Consider the following 18,316-nt stretch of genomic DNA (forward strand, 5'->3'; position numbering starts at 1 on the left):
TATATAGACAAGGACCCAGAGATTCAGAGAAACTTCATTGAGTAGTGACCAACTAGTAGCCCAAGTATTTTTAAAACAAATGTTGTATCTATTTAGATAGGATCTTGACAGGATCTCACTATGTAGCACTGGCTAGTCTGGAATTTATTAAACGTGTATACTACCACCCCCTGATGTGATAATTTTTTTAAACGGGGCTCTTATAGCTCAGGCTGGCCTTCAGCTTGGTGTGTAGCTCAGGATAACCTTCAATCCCTCAGTCTCCTGTTGCCACGTCCCAGAAGCTGGGACTATAGGCCAGCACTACCATGCCTGATTTATGTCCTGCTCAAGAACAATGCTAAGCAACCAGTCGACCAACTGAGCAAGAGCCCCTAATAATACAAGGCTATAATTTAAATTCTGCACCACTGTCCTATACTGTACAACAAGAAAAGAAGTTAAACCTTAAGGAGGAATGTTCTAAGATCATAAAGTAAATTGTGGCCAAACCTAAATGACCACGTATTCTAGTTCAAGACACCAGTGCCAGGGTGAGATTTGACCCTGTGCTCGTGTAATGTTGGTAGGATCATCATCTTGATTAGGCTGGCCTCTGGGCATGCCTGTGACTAGTTTAACTGATATGGGAAGGCCCGCGTTGTAGGAAGGCTGGTAGTTTGTTTCTGGGCCGCCTGGCAGCTCAGACCCGAAATAATCACACAGAAAATATTAATTAAATCACTGCTTGGCCCATTAGCTCTAGCTTCTTATTGGCTAATTCTTACATATTAATTTAACCCATTTCCATTAATCTGTGTATCACCATGTGGCAATGGCTTACTGTGTAAAGTTCCCAGTGTCTGTCTGGGAGCAGGGTAGGGGGGGCGGTTAACATGGTTTCTCTCTGACTCTGCCTTCTTCCTCCCAGCATTCAGCTTAGTTTTCCCCGCCTACCTAAGTTCTGCCCTATCAACAGGTCAAGGCAATTTCTTTTTTTTTTTTTTTTTATTTTGTTTTTGTTTTTTTCGAGACAGGGTTTCTCTGTGGCTTTGGAGCCTGTCCTGGAACTAGCTCTGTAGACCAGGCTGGTCTCGAACTCACAGAGATCTGACTGCCTCTGCCTCCCGAGTGCTGGGATTAAAGGCGTGCACCACCATCGCCAGGCCCAAGGCAATTTTATTTTTAAAATACTTAACTTTATTTATGTGCATGTGGTATAAAGGTGCCAGATTGACTGGAATTACAGACAGCTGTGAGCTGCCATGTGGGTGCTGGGAATTGAACCTGGGTCCTCTGGAAGAGCAGCTAGTGCTCTTAACCACTGAGCCATTCCACTAGTCCCCCAAGGCAATTTCTTTATTCACAGCATACAGAGGGGAATCCCACATCAGGCCCACCCACTGTGGGCGGCACCATCCCCTAGGCTGTGAGCTAAGGGCAAATACTCATTGCTTTCTGCCTCCTGGCTGTGGCCACAAAGTGACCAGACATCTCTAGCTCCTACCATTTGACTTACACTGCCCTCATGGACTTCCCCTTGAACTGAGTCAAAATAAATCTCTTCCTTAAATTCACTTCGCCAGCTATTTAACCACAGCAACAGGAAGAAGAACTCAGACATCGGCCTCTATCCTTAAGAACCTTTTCCTTCCTTCCTTGGGGGAAGGTACAATATGTCTTCCCTCCAAGTCTCAGTTCTGCTTGGCTTACAGAACACATTGGTAGATTGTGGGTGCATCTGGAGAAGGAGATAGTGTGTGTAACTTGAGGGAACCCCGGGTACAGTTGTGAGACCACATGCTCCTTCCTTAGCCAGCTGGCATGTGTCAACAGAAACGTCACAGTTAATGCGTCTACCACAGAGGCATGAAGTAGAAGCTTGAGAAACCCTTATCCTTAAGGAGCAGGAACGTTGGTGCTCCACTGCCATTCATCCAATCAAGTGGGCCAGTAAGGGTTAACTGAGAGCCATCAGATGCCCAAGCCAGGTGCTGTACACGAGGCATGAGCCTGCCCTTGAGGGACTAGTGGCAAGGACAGATCGTATTGGAAGAGTTCATGCATTCTGAAAAATGCTGAAACAGAAACGGTGTCTGTGACCAAGGAACTGGCGAGGCTGCAACCAGAGTGGGCTCCCTGAGCCAAGGAAAAGGGAGGAGGGGGTGGGAGAGCATCCTGGCAGAGGCACCTTAGGTGCAAAAGCCCAGCGACAGAAAGGAACTTGGCTTCTCCAGGAAAGGCGGGGGGGGGGACACACACACACACACACACACACACACACACACACACACACACGGTTGTGACTATATCAGAGTTTGAGGGTCAGGCTGGAAGGCGGAACTCCAGGGGTGGGCCTGGCTGCTGTGCTCAGGGATGTCCAGGAGGCGTGGTCTTCTGTGAGACGAAAAGATCACAGCAAATATGGCAGCTCCTTATTTTCCATAGGAGGAGAGACCAAAAAAGACTGTTCTCTGCAGGTGTGTATACCTGGGAAGCCAGAATGGATGCTAGTTTCAAAATGATAGTTCAAAGGGCAAATGGAAAGACAGACTGTAAACTCCCCAAGGAGCCCTGACTTTGGTGGGTGCTGCCTCCTATAATCCCAGCACTTGGGAGGTGGTGGAGGCAAAGGAAGGGAAGAAACAAGAGTTTGGGGTGATCCTTTTATTCTTGGCTACATAGCAAGTTTGAAGGCAGCCTGAACTTATATACAGTCCTATCAGAAAAATAAAGATCTCTACCCTGACTTTGAGATCATGCTGAACATAGACTCTATCACCTGGCCACGACTTCCTGACATCTCTGAGCCTCAGGTTTCCCCATCTGTGAAGCCTCTCAAGGTGCCTCTGAGGATCCAGGGCAATGACAAACACAAAAATGTCCAATCAACCCCAGGCAGACAACACACACTCTATATTTAGTGGGGAGAGTGTGGAGACAAAGTCTCCCTAGGTAACCCAAGCTGGCCTCAAACTTCTACTTCAGGCTCTTGAGGCCTGGGATTGTGGACTCAGCTGTCTGAATTCTGCATTGGCCGAGAGTTTCACACAGCACAAAACACTCAGTAATTTTCACTGGAGCTCCACGAGGTCGGTGATATTTTTTTTTCTCAGAGCCACCAAAGTCAAGCCATCTGGCCAAGGTTATAAGGCTGTAAGTGCAGACTGGTGATTCCACCTGGGCTCTGATCCTGAGGCCCCGTGGAGGACTGCAGAGCCCAGAACGCAGTCCCAAAGCCCTAGCGGAAGCAGGGGTTTGGTTATGCGGGCAGCTTGTTAGGAGTTCATCAGCAACGACAACCAGATCACCTCGGGAGTTTGGGCCCATTCAGGTTCACTGCCCATAGCTTCATCTTAGCCCCGGACCAGACTGGGCTGATTCCGCAGGACGCTTAGAGGTCTGACCTCCCCACCCCGCCAGCAGAGGCGCAGGTGCGCCTACAGTTACGCATGCGTGGCCCGCAGCCTCTGCAGAGCCTTCTGCAGACCTGCAGCTGGCGTGGGAAGAATATTATGATTTACGCTCGGGTCACGTGATGGGGAAGAGCTGGCTAGATGAACAGGATGCTAGGAGGTGAAGAGGTTGGGGCTGAGGGCAGCTTACGAGGGAGCTGCCTGGAGGATCCGAGAGTAAGAAAACACATTAGCAAGAAAGGAATGGGTGAATTAAAGAGAGAAGCAACCGCGTGCAGCGGTATAGATCAAGCCCTGAGTGCATAGTGTGAGTCACTTCTCTCGCCGCCACCTGGGGCTTACTCCTGCCTGCCTCTGTTTCAAAGATATGTCGCCAGCTGCGTTCTTCTTCTGTGCCCACTCCACCTCTCCCTCTGACTGCTGTCACCATTCCCAGCACCGGTTTTTGCTTTTTCTCTTCTACACCGTTTTAGCAACAATTTCTTTCTTAAAAAAAAAATACACACATTTATTTATTTAGTCATTCGTGTGTGTGTCCTCGCAGGTGCATTTGTGGAGTTCAGGAGATAGCTTGTGTGAATTGGTTTACTCTTCCTATGGAATCAAGAAGTCAAAAAGGTTAGCAGATAGGGCTACAAATACCTTTACCCATGGAGCCATCATTCTGGCCCAGGAGCAGTCTCTCAAGCCAAGGGGAAAGGGCTGGAGAGACGGCCCAGCAGTTAATAGCAGGGCTGCTCTTCTGGAAGGCCGGGATTGGATTCCCAGCACCCACACACCAGTGTACACATCCCTGTAAGTCCAGTTCCAGGAGATCTGATGACTTCCAACCTCCTCTGACTCTTGCGTGTATGTGGTACATATGCATGCACTCAGACACATACACATAAAATAAATGGTTCTTGATTGTTTGTTGTTTGTTTTTCTGTTTTAGAGACAGGGTTTCTCTGTGTAGCCCTGGCTGTCCTGGAACTCGCTCCGTAGACCAGGCTGGCCTCGAACTCCCAGATATCAGCCTGCCTCTGCCTCCCGAGTGCTGGGATTAAAGACTTGCTCCACCATGGCCCAGCTAAAATAAATGTTTTAAGAAGGAAAACACGGGCCAGGCGACGGTGGCGCACGCCTTTAATCCCAGCACTCGGGAGGCAGAGGCAGGCGGATCTCTGGGAGTTCGAGGCCAGCCTGGTCTACAAGAGCTAGTTCCAGGACAGGCACCAAAGCTACAGAGAAACCCTGTCTCGAAAAACCAAAAAAAAAAAAAGGAAAACATAATGTCTCAGCCTTGTCACCCACTCATCCGCACACACACAGACCTGCAAAGAAGAGCTGGGCCTGTGGCTCTGGAGACTGGGACTTTGCCCTCAGGCTGACGTGTGTGTGTGTGTGTGTGTGTGTGTGTGTGTGTGTGAAAGAGTAAAAGGGGGAGAGGGAGAGAGGGAGGGAGAAAGAGAGAGAGAGTAAGATGAAATATCATATTTTCAAGAACCTAGGGCAAGATCTCAAGTTCAAAGGACTGCAGAGGCCAGGCAGCTGTGAATGACAGGGTAGATATGAGACACCTCAGAGTATATGCTTTGCCTTGGCAACAATCCGTATTCAGAACCAGGCGTGATTTCCACAGAGACTGTAAAAGAAACTGTCTAACACCTCTAGATGTTTAAATGTTGCAGTAGATGGGTGGAGGGCAGATAGACAGTGTCTCATGCTACCTAGGGCTGGCCTAGAATTTTCTATGCAGTAAAGTTAAACTTGAACTCCGAAGCTTCCTCCTTCACCTCCCAAGTGCTGGGATTATCAGTGTGGGCCACCACATCCAGGTGTGCAATGGGATTTTTAGATTTTGTTTTTCTAAAAGCATTTAATCAGCCAGGTGGTGGTGGCTCACACCTTTAATCCCAGCACTCAGGAGGCAGAGGCAGACAGATCTCTGGGAGTTTGAGGCCAAGCTGGTCTACAGAGCAAGTTCCATGACAGCCAAGGCTACACAGAGAAACCCTGTCTCAAACAAACAAACACTGAATTACATGTATGTGTATGTCTGTGTATGGTTCTGTGCATGTGAGTGCAGGTGCCTTCAGAGGCCAGAGGAATCAGATTCCCCTGGATCTGGAGTGACAGGTAAGTGTGAGTCACCTGGGAACCAACTTTAGGGTCCTTTGCAAAACCAGGAACTGTTTTTAACAGCTGAGCCATCTATCTAACCCTTGCTAGAGAGATGGAAACAGTGCAAGACCCCCCAGCCTTGTACCCTTCAAATTCAAATGTTGATACTATTCTGGGGGAGGGGGACAAACACATCAGAGAGTCACATTCATCCCAAGGCTACCTGCTTTAAAACTCAGGGAACTGGAAGGCTTCCTTCTGAAGGAAGAGGTTGGGATAACCAACACGAAGAGAAGCCGGTAACTGATGAACCCAACTCACACAGCGCCCCCTGGTGGGCACAGCTTTGCAGACGCGTGAGATGTGACAAGCTCGTGGTCCCTCTTCTCAGCCTGGCCCTGGCTAGGGACAGTGGGGCCAGCATTTTGCGTGTACTGAGGACTAAGGCTATAGACACGGGCAGCTCAGTTTTGCCTGAGACAAACCCCAGAACAAGGAGAAGCAGAAAGAAAAAGGAAACATGCAAAAGCCACACATAAGAAGTCTCAGTGGACTCCACCACAGAAGGCTTAAAGCTGTCTTACTGGTTTGGAAAAATTAGCTTGACAGGTTTTACACCTTGGGTATCAAAGAACAATTCCTGTCTTTTACATCGATGAACTTGTTGAGTCCCTGAGGAAGTTTGCTTTCCAAGGGAAGGAAATGGTTTTGTTTTCTTCCTCTGTGTTTTATTAATGGTCACTTTGGCATCTGAAATGAGCCTGGAAACTGAGAACAAGAGGAAGTCAAATCTAATCAATAATAAAAGTAATTGTTGTTGCTGGAGATGGGATTTCTCAGCATAGCCCTGACTGTCCTGGAACTCACCCCGTAGCCCTCGAACTCGGAGATCCTCCTGCCTCTGCCTCCTGAGTGTAGGGATTAAAGGTACGCACCACCACCGCTCAGTTTATTTATTTGGTGTGCGTGTACAAACCCACCATAGCAAATGGTCAGAGGACAACTTGCAGAAGCTGGTTCTCCCCTTCACCATAAGTGTCCTGACACTCAAACTCAGGGCATCAGGCTTGGTGCAAGCACCCTCACCCACCAAGTCATTTCACTGGCCAAGTTCCTATTTATTTTTTAACTTTCACTTTATGTGTATGAGTGTTTTGCCTGATGTCTGAGCCAAGCCCAGAGAGGGTATCAGATCCCCTAAAATGAGAGTTACAGATGGTTGTGAGTCACCTTGTGGGCACTGGGGTTCAAAGCCTGGTCCTGGGAAAGAGCAGCCAGTGCTCTTAACCTCTGAGTCATTTTTCCAGCCCCCCATCTTATTTTATTTTGGTGTTTCATTTTTTGTTTGTCTTTGTTTTTGTCCCAACTATTATATGACCATGATATTCCTAGATATCTCTTTTGGTCTAAGAGCGCTCTAGAAAAACAACTGAAACACAAAGGCAGCCATGTGTGAACACCTCAGTGTAGGCTAAATGTCTTTCCTGGATTGTTGCTGTGTGGCCTTTTCTTCCCTGACTATTGCACTTCCCTTCCCTTCCACAATTGCCTGCTGTGCTGCCCCAGCTTCCCTCATAACTCTGACATCAACAGTCCCCTCCCCATCTCTCAGAATGACAGTCCTTGAATAACCCTGGTTTGGTGCTGTGCAATAGGGAGACATCCATGTATTGTTTTACCTTGACAGTGATCTGCAGGAAACAGAAGTGTCAGGAATGAAGGATCCTGCTGGTCACACAGGAGGTGGCTTAGGCGAGGTCGTCAGCCTCATTGCTCCCACCTCCCTCTCAGGAACGGGTGGGACTTGGATGACAGAGGATAAGAAGGCCACATAGAGGTCGGCCCACTATACAGTAAGCCAGGCTCCTAATTTTGGTGTACTTTTCGAGGGAGCCCCCAAATTATTGAAGCTCTAAGATCCCCCAAACTTGACTTTGCCCTGGTTCTGTGTGTCTCTGTGAGGAGGAGGAGAGTTGTGTAACTGTTTCCTCCGTGACTGAAACTCTCCACCCTGCAGGGAAGCTCCTGAAGCAGGAAGGTAAAAACAACTCAAAATAGCTTCAGGAAGTCCCTGAAACGGACTAGAATCACTAGGCCCCGCCCTGCCAGAGTAAGCAATAAAAGCTGAGAGTTCCTGAGACTTGCTGATATAGGTGCAAAGACTCTCAGAGGTGGAAGGTCGCCCAGCTCTGGGGTCAGACCAGCTCCCTGGAGGAATAACCAGCAGAGCTGCTGGGGACAGATTTAGACCAGAGTCACTTGGAAAGGACACTCCTTCCTGTTGTGCAGCCTGCAGGCTGTTCAGTGTGCTCCAGATTCCCACCCTTTGTAAGCCACCACCATGCTGGGGTGGACCTTGGTAGTGTACCATGTCTGCTCCTGTAAGAAACCCACCCCAATGAAACTCTGGTTCACCAAGCCATACTTCAATCTGTCGTGAGTTCCCTGTCCGGGGTGATTAGATGTGTGTGTGTGTGTGTGTGTGTGTGTGTGTGTGTGTGTGTGTGTGCATCTGCCTAGGAAGGGTTTTGTCCCACAACAGTGTCCCCACTAGACCCAGAAGGCATCACTGTAGACCGCGATCATCAACACTGCTAACCCTCTCTTCGGCATCCTATGCATGTGGATACATCACCCGCCCCCTTCCCACTCCCCTCTCCTAGCTCTGTGTCCTGAAAAGCTCTCAGCACACCCAGGGAAGAAAGGTTCCTCCCAACAGCACTAAACACAGGCTGCCTTTCTAGCCCCCTACAGTCTTCTCGACTCCCCCACGCTCCTCCTTCCCTCCCTTCAGCCTTTGTCTCCGTGTTCCCACCTCTGCTTTCCACTCACCCATGCTTGCGCGCCCCGCCATCCTCTCTCTCACTGCTCACCACGGAGCCAGGCCCAGCTGGGGATGTGGCAGAGGGTTCCCTGCCCACAGGCAGGCAGAGATCTGGGGCCCCCTTAGCTCTCTGGGAACCGATGCTCTGGGTTTGCCTCTGCGCTTTGACTGAACCTGGCCAGTTCTTTCTTCCTTCTAAAAGGACTTTCTCCGTGTGCACAGACCTGGGCCCTGGGCTCCTTGTCCTAGTGTTTTCTCTCCAGGAATCAGGAAAAGACAGACAGGGGACATTCCTAGAGACCATGAGTGTGGCCCAGTACTCGTCCTCCCTACCCACTTCACTGGAGGTGTCTTAGGTCCTGCCACTGGGAAAGCAGGCCAGAAGGCTTTGGGTCCCTGTCTGGTTGTCTGTTACTGGCAGCTCGCTGCCCCTTGTGCATCTCCACCCTCCTCCAATGCTGCCCTCCTAATTCCCAAGGCACTCACTCCCTTCTTTCCAGGTTGTGGCAATTAAGCCCCCTTGAAAACATCACAGCCTCGCCCTGGGTCCCCAGAGAAGCTGCTAGGACAGATGTTTGGTTCCCAGAGCAAAAATAGCGGTTAAAGAACAGAATGGATTCTCAACAATCTGAAGACATCTGTTTGCTGCATCCCACCCTGGGGCTTCCCGTGCCTTCAGGAGCATCAGCAGACCACCCAGGAGCTGTTTCAGTATGTTTAAAACTGGTTCTCCGCCAGGATTCACTGATAGCCTCAGGATATTCCTTCAACCTCAACTTCCTGTGCTGAGGCCGGTGAAGGAGGAAAGAAGAAGACCGAATCCCAGGTCAGGCCCCTCTCTTTCCCCACGTGTTTTCTTTACTTGCTTTACTTGTTTATTTTGGTGTATGTGTATGCATGTTCATACACAAATGCATGTGGGGTGGTATGTGCATTTGGAGGCCAGTGATTGACGTCCTGTCTTCCTCGATTACTCTCTGCCTTTTCCCTTTGGAGACAGGGTCTCTCACTAAACCCGGAGCTCACCAACTTGAGCAGACTGGCTGGCAACCACACTCCGGGAATTCTGCTGTCTCCACCTCCCCAGCACTGGGATTACAGCACTGCACCACCAAATGTGACCTTCCGTTCTTTTCCTTCTGAGATCTCGCTGTACAACCCTGGTGGGTCTGGAGCTCCTATGTAGACCAGGCTGGCCTCAAACTCATGAAGATCCACCCCCACCCCACCCCATGCTACCTCTGCCTTCTGAGTGCTGGGATTAAAGGTGTTCAACTCCATGCTCTATTCTGAACCCAAAGTGAGTTCAGAACCCTAACTTAGGCCCTCAGACCTACCAGCCATCCCCCAGAGCCTGCTCCTTTATTCGTCATGTATGTGACAGGTCTTACCATACAGTGAACTCTGAATCCTCCTGCCTCAGCCTCCTCCTGGAGTGCTGGATAATAGATGTGAATATATATATATATATATATATATATAGTTTTTTAGGTTTTTTTTTTTTTTTTTTTGGCTGGTTGGGGGTTGGTTGAGGTTTGTTGTTTTGAGACAGAATATCACCACGTAGCTCTGGCTGGCCAGAACTCACTATGTAGAGAATGCTGGCCTTGGCCTTGAGCTGCTTTCTTCCTTTAAAAAAAAAAGAGAGAGAGAGAGAGAGAGAGAGACTTTTAAATTTTCTGTGTATGAGGGCTGGAGAGATGACTCAGCAGACTCAGCAGTCAAGAGCACTCACTGCTCTTCCAGAGAAGCCAGGTTCAATTCCCAGCACCCACATGGCAGCTAGCAACACCTACAACTCCGGGATCTGATGCCCTCACACAGACACATGCGCAGGCAAAACACTAGTGCACATAAAATAAAAATAAATTATGTTTTAAATTTATGTGTGTGAGTGTTTTACTCACATGTATGTCTGTGTATCGTGTACATCCTAGAAGTGGAGTTATGGACAGTAATGAGCTGCCGTGTAAGTGTTGGGAATCAAATGCAGGTCCTCTGCAAGAACACCCATGCCGGGCAGTGGTGGTGCACACTTTTAATCCCAGCACTTGGGAGGGAGAGGCAGACAGATCTCAGTGAGCTTGAGGCCAGCCTGATCTACAAAGCAGGTTCCAGGACAGCCAGGGCTTGTTACACAAAGAAACCCTGTCTCGAAAAACCAACAAAAATTCAAGGACAACTTTGGCTACCTAGTAAGTTCAGGGCTAGCACAAAACATTGTTTTAACATACAAAAAACTAAATAATAGTAAAATATAAGCAGCTAGAACATTAGGGTGACTATAAGAACGTCTCTGTGTTAAAAACTCATAGGTCTCTCTCATTCTGGTGTCTGGTTCTTCTAAATGGGTGGATACTGAGGGCGACAGAGAAGTCGAAAGAGGAAATCTGAAACCGCCCACTCTTTACGGCGGAGAGTGGGGGGTGACTAGCCTGTCCCTGGAACCCTATCAGCATTCTCTTTCACATCACAGCTCTGGAATGAGGAGACCCAGTGGGAAAGCACCGTCCAGACGTAGGCTAACCCCGCCATCTGCCGGTGGCAGGAGCCTGAGGGCTTCTTGGACCATTGGGAGCTAAGTAGGATCTCAGGTTCACCACTGAGCGGCGCACTTGGGTTACGTTTTTTGCTGTTCCATCCATCAACCCATGCGCTGCAGGCTGGGAATGTCTCAGGTGGCCACACTTCTCCTGGTCCTTCAGTTCCTTCATCCTCTGGAGGCCGACTTGACCGTGACAGAAGAGGTGGTGATGAAGTCCCAGGACCCCACCAGGCACCGTTTTCATGAAAACCCTGGAAACAGGTGCTGCACACGGCCCTGTCTTCTCTTACCAGAGAAGAGGAACTGTCCTTGGCTTGGGGGCCAATTTCGATTTTCTTCACCGTTCTCCAGAAGGAGGCACCAAGGCTGGTCCTGTATTTCCCTGCTGTACTTCTTGACGTATTTCGTCATGTCACTGGGACCCAAGAGCAAACCTGTGACATACATCTTTTTCTGAGTCTGGCTTATTCCAGGTAACAGGATAATCTCCAGTCTGTTCTACTTCCTCTCCGGTTCCATTGCATTGCCTGCAAAGGACAGAATTTTGTTCTTTATGGCTGAAAAATGTTCATTGAGGGGCTGGCAAGACGTCTCAGCAGTGAGGTGCTGTATTCATTCTTTAGTGGACACTGCGACTGGTTCCATACCTCGTATTTTGAGTTCTATATAAACATGGACACACAGGTGTCTCTGTAGCACGTTGACATAAATTCCTTTAGGTAATAGGGGTTATTACTAATAATTTTAGCTTTTGAAAATATTAGTTCACCAGATAGTTTTTCAGGTTCTGGCGCTTGAAGTCAGCACTGACAACTTTAATTCCGTCTCCAGAACCCACACGGTAGAGGGAGAGAACCAGAGAACCGACTTCTGCGAGTCTCCTCTGACATAGGCACTGATGCCGCGACATGTTCGTGGCCACACAAGTACATACACACAAAATAAGTCAATAAATAAGTAAATACATAGCTTTAAAAAATTATTGCCAGACGGTGGTGGTGCATACCTTTAATCCCAGCCCTCGGGAGGTAGAGGCAGGTGGAGCTCTGTGAGTTTGAGGCGAGTGTGGTCTACAGAGAGAGTTCCAGGACAGGCTCCAAAGCTACACAGAGAAACACTGTCTCAAAAAAAAAAAAGAAAGAAAGAAAGAAAGAAAGAAAGAAAGAAAGAAAGAAAGAAAGAGAAAGGAAAAAAATAAATTTTTATGCATATGGGTGTTTTGTCTATATGTAAGTCTGGGCATCACTTGCCTGACACCTAGGGAAGCCAGAAAAGGGTATTTGGCCTCCTGGAACTGGAGTTACTGCCCATGTAGGTGATGGGACTTGAACCCAGGACTGAAAGAGCAACCAGGGCTCTTAACCACTCAGCCATCTCCAGCTAGCAGTTCCACAATTTTGGCCTAGTATTCATAACCTGGGTTTGTATCTCCAGCACTGCAATATGCGTGTGCATGTGTATTATGAATACATTTTGCACTAGATAATTATTTGTCTTGATTACTGAGGTTTTGCCACACTCCCTCAAATTTTGCACCCTAAATGTTAGGCACCTCTCTTGCCTCCTTTTCCTACAACTTCACTCAGTATCTATCAGCTTATTATTGGGACAGGGTCCCATGGAGCCCAGGCTGGCCTCAAACTCGGTATACTTGAGGATGACTTAAACTCCTGACCATCTTACCTACACCTGGGATTCCAGACTGAGCCACATTGCCCGACTCTCCTACGGCTTTATCCTCCTGAAGTCTGGACTCTTCACCTTTCTCATGTACTGTCTGGCCAGCACTGTCACCTCGTCAGAGGGCCTTACCTCTGCCATGCAGCCATCAGCAAAAATCCCTCTCCTTTTCCTTTTTGATCTGGGCCAGGCAGCTTTGCTACCAGATCAGAGAGTCGCTGCCCTAAGGCAGCTGCTAAGTAAGAAGACATACCATGGCATAGTTACAAGACTTGTTTCTGTCTTTAGCCAGAATCTCAATGTGTATTTCATCCTCCTGCCTCAGCCTCCTTAACGCTGGGGTTACAGGTGTCTAGGCCACCTCTGACTGCTGTGGAATTCTGCTGACCCAAGGAAGGGATACATCTGGGATTGTAGGGGAAAAGGACCTGGAAGGCCTCTGCCTCAGTTCCTATCCATGTAAGTTGCTGCGTCCATACCTGAACAAGTCCCAAGTCACTGCTGCTAAAATTCCTGGGGGAGACTTAAACAATGGCTCCCTCCCCTCAAGTTCTCAACGGCAAACCAAGGTGTGAGACCACCAAAGTTCTCGCTGGCACCAATGATGAGTTTGTCTGACTTATAGAGCGCATTTGAGGGGTCGCACCTTCCTGGTCCATGAGGCAGCCTGAAGTTGGACACTGGACTGGGGAAGAGCATGATTCATACAACAATGGTCTCCTGGGACATTGCTGCAGCCTGGTGCCCAGGGGGCCTCAGACTTCAAGGCCAAGCAGGAGGGGAAAGTGAATTATAAATCAAACCCTGGGCACCTGGAACCTGAAAATCTGGACTCTGAGCTTTATTTATTTATTTATGCTTTTTTAGATTTATTTTCCATGCATATGTGTGTGAGCCAGCTTGGGTTTATGTGTATCCAATGTGTGCGCAGGAACCTGTAGAGGTCAGAAGAGGATTCTGATCCCCTGAACTGAAGTTACATGTAGTTGTGAGCTGTCCACTGTAGGTGCTAGGTATGAAATACATACAGGTCTTGTGCAAGAACCATGGATAAGCTAAATAGCTGAGCCGTCTCTACAGGCTCCATTATTTATTTATTTGTTTGTTTGTTTATTTAAATTTTATTTATGGGGCTGGAGATGGAGAGGTGGCTCAGAGGTGAAGAGCACTGGCTGCTCTTCCAGAGGTCCTGAGTTCAATTCCCAGCAACCACATAGTGGTGCACAATGATCTATAACAAGATTTGGTGCCCTCTTCTGGCATGTAGTCATAAATTCCAGAACACTGTATACATACATACACAAATAAATAAATCTCTTTTAAAATTTATTTATTTTATGTAGATGAGTGCTTTATCTGCATGTACACCTGCAGGCCAGAAGAGGGCATCAGATCCCATTATAGATGATTATGAGACACTGTGGTTGCTGGGAATTGAACTCAGGACCTCTGAAAGAGCAGTCAGTGCTCTTAACCACTGAGCCATCTTTCCAGCCCCTTTATTTATTTTTGATTACATTTTATTCATTTATTTTGCATGTGGTGTGTCTGCCTGTGTGCCTGCATGTGTGCCCATGTATGTAGCGGTCAGGAGTTGTTTGTCTCCCTCTGTCAAGACTGGGGATCCAGCTCAGGTTGTCAGGCTTGGCAGCAAGCGCCTTTACCCATTGAGCCATCTTGCTGGCCCAGGGCTCTATTGTTTCCTTAGTCTTTTTCTGCTTAGGATGTCACCAGGCTTCTGACCATAGTCCTCGGGTCTCTCAAGGGCAGCCACCACTTCACCTTCCACCACCTTAGGGGGCTCCGTGCTACCCAGCCTGCCTTGGGGGATGGCCGGGACTTTAGACTAAGGTCTGTCCCTCCCCCACCCATTGGACATCCTGAGCACCTCTGAGGGTCCTCGCTGTCCTCTACTCTCTTGCTTCAATCAGACGCTTCTCTTCCAAGTCAGTCTGTCTGTCTGATCCTTCGGCTTCTTTGTAGCATGGATTAGAAACAGTTACTAAATGAATGCGAGAAGGCATGGGTGTAGCTTGGTGCTACGGCCCTTGCCTGGCATGTGTGAGGCGTGGGTTCGATCCCTAACACCTCAGACATATATGTGTAGTGACTAGCCAGATGTGGCAGTACATCTGGATCAGGAATTTAAGGTCATCCTTCATCCACCCCAATATAGGGACTTTATACTAACCTGGGATACACGAGACCTTGAAAACAACAGGTGGTTGTGGGGGACAGAGCCAGCATGAACTGCACTGCTTGCCCTCAAAGGAGCTAGCACAAAGGCCCACAGTGACGAAGGCTGGCAGGGATATGGAGCAACTGGAGGGATCATGCAGCGTTCATGTGGGTGGGAGGTAGGACAGGCATTTGGAAAAGAAGTTTGGTGATTTCTAGTAACACAAGTACTTCCTCTATGAGCAAAAATTTCCATCCTTGGCTATTGACGCAAGACAAATGAAAATGTGCTCATCATAAGACTTCTAGACACATAATCACAAAGTATTCATAGCTCCAAACCTAAATATCCAACAGGAGACTAGACCTAGAGAGACTCTGTGGTGTGTCCACACAGTAGAACGCTAAAGCAATGGGAAGGAGGGGGCTGCCAGCAGGCAGGAGCATGCATTCCCCTCGGGAACACTGTTGGGCAAGAGGCCAGCCAGGACAAAACAGCCAGGTGTGGTGGCCCGCGCCCTGAATCCCAGCCTTCAGGAGGAAGAGGCAGAATGGACCTCTGTGAGTTTGAGGACAGTCTGGTATACTTAAGGAGTTCCAGGCTAGCTAGGGCTACACAGTGAAACCCTGTCTCCCAAAATATATAATAATAACATTGCCTTATTGTTTAATCCTATTTATATGAACTTCTAGGACAAACGAAATTGTTTTGTTATGATAAATGTCAAAAGAGTGGTTATCTCAGCCGGGCTGGGATGTCCTACGCCTTTAATCCCAACACTTGGGAGGCAGAGACAGGCGGATCTCTGTGACTTTGAGGCCAACCTGGTCTATAGAGAGAGTTCCAGGACAGCCAGGACTGTTACACAGAGAAACCATGTCTCTAACCCCCCCCCCAAAAAAAGAGTGGTTATTTCCAGGCATATAATTCAATTTTAGCACTCTGGAGGCTGAGGCAGGTGGATCTCTGTGAGTTCAAAACCAGTCTGTTCTATACAGCAAGTTCTAAAACAGCCATAAAGACCCTATTATTTTTTTAATTAAAATATTATTTTATGTATATGAGTGTTTTGCTTGTATGTATGTCTATACCACGTGTGTGCCTGGTGCTAATGGAAGCCAGAAGAGAGCATTGGATCACCTCAACTAGAGTTACAGACAGTGATGAACTGCTATGTGGGTGCTGGGAATTGAACCCAAGTCCTCTGGAAGAGCAGACAGTGCTCTTAACCACTGAGCTCTTTCTCCAGCCCTAAGACTCTATTCTTTTTTTTTAAAAAAAAATTTATTTATTATGTATACAATACAGTGTTCTGCCTCCATGTATGACTGCATGCCAGAAGAGGGCACCAGATCTCATTGTAGATGGTTGTGAGCCACCATGTGGTTAATGGGAATTGAACTCAGGACCTCTGGAAGAGCAGTCAGCGTCCTTAACCATCTCTCCAGTCCCCGAGACCCTATTCTTAAAAAATAAAAAAAATTAAAAAAAAGATTATCTTTGAAGCAATGTAGCCTGTCAGGGAGAACTTTCTGGTTTCTGGAAGTGTTTTATACAAGCAGAAGAGATGACATGATACACACATGCATGTACACATACAAACAACTAGCATGTAACCCGGGCTGTCCTGGAAGTCACTACACAGCCCAAGCTGGCCTCTGTCTTTCAATGATCCTCCTGCCCCAGCTTCTCAAAATATGTGCCACTACACCCAGCCCAAATCATACTTTTAAGATTCTCTGAGAAGGGCTGGGTGTTGTGGTAGAGTATTTGCCTAGCGTGCCCAGCACTGGGGAGGTAGGGACGGGAGAATCATCTTGGTTAACTGCTAAATTTGAAGTCGTCCTGAGCTACGTGAGCCCCTGACTACCAACCTGCTACCTACTGAAAGCCAGGCATGTTTGTAAAAGCAAACTAAAGAAAGAGAAAGGAAACAAACGCATGGGGTGTCTGACCTTGTTGCCCAGATGGCCTCTGGCCTACTGGGAGCAGCCTCAGGGATGATTTTCACAAATCAGGCCTTCAGTTTAGCTGGTGCACCTGTGGCACAGCTTCTATCTCTGGTGGCCTGTTTTGCATGCTGCCACTTCCCCCAATGACATCCTGCCTTGAGATATGCCCTCCCAGTAAGGGACTCCAGTCAGGTCCCTGTCTGCCCTCCAGCTGCCAGAGTTAGCATCTGGTGGGGCTGGAGCTCTGTGGTGGAGTGCCTGCCTCATGTGGAGGGGTTCTAGCTGTACCTCCAAATTAGACCCAAGAACCTGCACCCCTGAACTGTCGACAGTGGCTGGCCCAGGTCCCTATAGTGAGGAGTTCAGATGGACTTCTGGGTCCATTTATACAAACCAAAGTCCAGAATCACCAGTCACCCAAGTATAGCTGATGGTCTCCTAGGTACCAGAGAGGGACGATTTCTAGTTTCTGGGACTCTTTGAAGGTCCAGGGAGACTGTGACAGGGACCCAGGGGGATTGCTGTGAAGGTCAGAGGCACTGCTTAGCAGGAAGGTAGGCAGCCCTTGGTGTTGTGTCTCGGTGGGAAGGATGCTGACTGATAAGCTAAAACGCCGAGGTCTGCGTGGCTTCACCATGATGGGCTGGGGAGCAGTCCTTCTGCCTGCATTGTCAAGCCGGTTCCACATCCATTAAACGGATCAAGTTTTGTCCCACCAGTCAGGGCCTAAGGGTCGGAAAACAGAATACTTCCTGATTCCCCACCCCTGTGATCCATATCCCTGCCCTCAGCATCAGTTTCTTCATCTGCAGAACGGGACCGATGAAAGTAACAACACACATGAGAGCCCGAGAGATGGCTCAGTGGTTGGGAGCATGGCTGCTCTTGCAGAGGACCTGGGTTTGGTTCCCAGCACCCACGTGGCCGCTCCCAACTATCTGTAACTCCAGTTCCAGGGAATGTGACATATAGCCTTCTGACCTGCGAGGGAAACCAGCACCCCTGTGGTGCACGCACATACACGCAGACAGAACACACACAGACGTAAAATAAAATAACTCTAGAAACTAAAACAAACCAAGAGCAAGTCCCAAAGCCCGGCACGCGAGGCTGCTCAGAGTCATACCCATGTCAGTGTGGCAAGATCACTATGGGGCTGGCCTCTTAGTAAATGTGCACACAGCATCCCTTGTTCCAGATCCAGCAGTGCAACCAGCATGCCCTCCAGTGCATGGTCACCTGCAACAGTAACGACCCAAACAGCCCCGAGAAGCCATTTCTAAATGTCTCCCAGAAGGTGTTACCCCAGTCTCCTCACCTAAGGCACCTTGGACGAGTGTGATTGGAGGAGCGGGTGACAGGGGCTGAGTCCTGCCTGCCACACTTGTCAAGCCAGCTGGGGCCTTGGGACCAGACTGGCCCAGATTCTTGGCCCTGCGTTTCCCAGTTCTCACAGAGACATCGTGTAGGGGAAGGGTGTGGTCCAGCCCTTGCCAGCTTCCTAGTCCCAAATCCCTCTCAGTCATTTACACTGGGGCTAAGGGCTCTCCCTGCCACCCCTCTCCCACTTGCCCGTTGCCTTCTAAAAGACAGCATCCATCCAGTCTCTGTCCCCTTAGGACACTGGGTGCTAGGGAA

General features: G+C 48.6%; 1 long non-coding RNA gene across 1 annotated transcript in view; it reads left to right on the forward strand.

Moving 5' to 3' along the window:
* The window catches only part of LOC126509227 (uncharacterized), a 15,870-nt gene extending 3,881 nt beyond the window's left edge, over positions 1 to 11,989 (forward strand). Inside the window, exons 2-3 of the long non-coding RNA XR_007594120.1 lie at positions 8,823 to 9,148; positions 9,323 to 11,989. This is a non-coding gene — a long non-coding RNA (uncharacterized lncRNA). The remainder of the gene's footprint in view (positions 1 to 8,822; positions 9,149 to 9,322) is intronic.
* The last annotated feature ends 6,327 nt before the right edge of the window (positions 11,990 to 18,316 follow it).

Source organism: Alexandromys fortis, unplaced genomic scaffold (genome assembly GCF_014885135.2).
Source record: "Alexandromys fortis isolate MF-2015 unplaced genomic scaffold, M_Fortis_MF-2015_v1.1 scaffold_72, whole genome shotgun sequence".
Classification (NCBI taxonomy): domain Eukaryota; kingdom Metazoa; phylum Chordata; class Mammalia; order Rodentia; family Cricetidae; genus Alexandromys; species Alexandromys fortis.